Below are 2,948 nucleotides of genomic sequence, written 5' to 3' on the forward strand. Positions count from 1 at the left end.
ACGCCCCAGACCCCCCCTCTCAATATTTACACTCCCTGTGCCTCTCATTGCTCAGATGGGCTCAAGTGACTCAGCTCCAACCCCCCCGCATGCCACCTCCCCTCCCCAGCTACATCCCAGCTTCCTCCCGCCCCCCTCCATAACAACAGCCTGTATCAGCCTATGTCCCCTGCCCACTCCCAGCCCCTCCATGTCACTCCCCCCCGCCTGGTTCTAACCGCCCAGGACAGCTCGGATCAGGCGTGTCCCCCCCAGCCCGGTTGTAACCCCCCAGGACAGCTCGGATCAGGCGTGTCCCCCCGGCCTGGTTCTAACCCCCCAGGATAGATCAGATCAGGCGTGTCCCCCCCCCGCCCGGTTCTAACCCCCCAGGACAGATCGGATCAGGCATCTCCACCCCGGCCTGGTTCTAACCCCCCAGGACAGCTCGGATCAGGCGTGTCTCCCCCCTGAGCAGCAAAGGGGGATGGACAGGGGGTGCTGCAGCAGACACACACAGCGATGCCATGGTGGGGGGCATGGAATATGGGGCAGTCAGGGCCCCGCATCCCCCACTCCCTCGATTCACCGGGACTCTCAGCCAGCCAGTGACACAGGGGGGTTATTAGCCGACAGGAACACAGTGCCAGGCAGGCTTGTGGGTACAGCCAGGACCCCCCAGCCAGGTCCCTCTGGGTGGCAAGGAGCTTAGACCCCAGACTTGGGGTTCCTGCCTCTTCCTAGCCAGCCCAAAACTGAAATAACCCCCCCCCCCAGCCTACTCACTCCCCCTCTCCTCTCTTTGTCCAGTTTCCCAGGCAAAGGTGTCACCTGGCCCTACCCACCTCCCGGCTCAGGTACCTACCCTCACCTAAAGTCACCCCCTGCTCTCTCCTCCCCCATGCAGGCAGCCCCAGCTCAATCCGTCCCCCTCCCTGCTCCATCACAGCAGGGATCAGACTTGGCTCTCAGCTGCATCCCACCTGGCCCTGCTCCAGAGACCCCAGACCCACCCCAGCTGCCCCCAGGACAGGAGGCGAGTGGGGGCATCACCTGGGGGGAGGATCGGCTGCCTACAAGCAGCAGCATCCAGAGACAGTGGCACCGAAATGCCGACGATTTTCGGCATCGCCTCTGGATGATGCTGCTTGTCCGCCAGCCAGTACGTGGGCGCACTTAGCCATGGCACCCACGGGCGTCTCCTGAGATCCCTTCCAACTCTGATCTTCTATGAGTCTCTGACCCTGCTGCTGGCCAGGAGCTTGAGTCTTCCCCACAGAGCCGGGATCCCCACCCAGCGGCTAACGGTTTGGGAGCTCCAAGGTGTTCTACCCCCCATGAGGGCCCCTGCCAGGGCCCCACCCCGAGCTGCAGGGGTGCTCAGAGCTCTGCCCCTCCATGCTCCTGGCCCAGCCAGGGATTCGTCCATAGGCAGCACCAGCTTGGGGGGCTGGGTCCCTCCCCCATCCCCCCATCAGTCTCCTGCTCTCTACACCAGCCAGCCCTGACCCGCTGCAGGGCCACCCAACATCCCACAGGCAGGGGCCCTGGGGCAGCCCCAGAAATCGGCCTTTGCTGCTCTCTGTAAGTCGGACAGGACAGGGAGTGAGTTGTCTCCAGGTGAGTTGGAGGGGCAGATGGTCCTGGCTCACCATACCGCTCTCCCTGCTCCAATCACTAGACTATACTCTCCTTGCCCCGGGCTGCCTTGCACCCAGAAGTGGGGCTGTCTCTGCAGCACTGGCCATGTGGGACTTGGGGGGGGGACGGAAAGCTGAGATTGCACAGACACCCCAAGATCTGTCCACCAGCCCCCCTGGGCCCCACACCAGTCTGTGAAGAAGCCCCCTCCCCGGCTAAGCTGCCCCCAACCCCACCCATTGGAGAGGACAAGTGTTTGGGGACAGCCCTGCCCTGATGACTAACAGGATTTTGGGCTGTATAAGTAGGGGAATTGCCAGCAGATTGAGGGACGTGATCATTCCCCTCTATTCGACGTTGGTGAGGCCTCATCTGGATACTGTGTCCAGTTCTGGGCCCCACACTACAAGAAGGATGTGGAAAAATTGGAAAGAATCCAGCGGAGGGTGTGACAAAGTGGGAATGTTCTTAATGTTTCTTCTGAATACTGTGTGGGTGCCTCAGTTTCCCCTATGCAGTTCGTAAGTCTCTAGGTGGTGGGATAAGGGGGTGGATTGTTGCAGAGGCCTAGGGGGCCAGTGCGATTGTGTCTGCACAGAGAACAGCCGACACCCTGTCTCCTGGAACTGATGGCCTGGGCCCCTCCCCTGCAAGGTGCCAACCAAAGGTGTTGGAGAACCAAGGGATCAGGTGCCTCCTGGCCCGGGACAGAGACAAAGGCCAGAGGAGGGGCTGGAGGGGGGTTTTAGTTTGGAGCTGGCTGGGGAAATGGAGGGAGCCCCAGGGCTGGAGTCTAAGCTCCCTGCCCCAGAGGGACCTGGCTGGGGGGGCCTGGTTGTACCTACAAGCCTGCCTGGCACTGTGTTCCTGTCGTCTAATAAAGCTGCTGTGTCACTGGCTGGCTGAGAGTCCCGGTGAATCGCAGGGAGTGGGGGGTGCAGGGCCCTGTCTCCCCTGAACTCCGCGACGGAGGGCAACAAAAATGATTTGGAGGCTGGAGCACATGACTTATGAGGAGAGGCTGGGGGAACTGGGATTGTTTAGTCTGCAGAAGAGAAGAATGAGGGGGGATTTGATAGCTGCTTTCAACTACCTGCAAGGGGGCTCCAAAGAGGATGGAGCTCGGCTGTTCTCGGTGGTAGCAGGTGAAAGAACAAGGAGCAGTGGTCTCAAGTTGCAGTGGGGGAGGTCTAGGTTGGATATTAGGAAACACTATTTCCCTAGGAGGGTGGTGAAGCGCTGGGATGGGTTCCCTAGGGAAGTGGTGGAATCTCCTTCCTTAGAGGTGTTTAAGGTCAGGCTTGACAAAGCCCTGGCTGGGATGATTT

The sequence above is a fragment of the Chelonoidis abingdonii genome, chromosome 26 (genome assembly GCF_003597395.2).
Source record: "Chelonoidis abingdonii isolate Lonesome George chromosome 26, CheloAbing_2.0, whole genome shotgun sequence".
In the NCBI taxonomy this organism is placed as follows: Eukaryota; Metazoa; Chordata; order Testudines; family Testudinidae; genus Chelonoidis; species Chelonoidis abingdonii.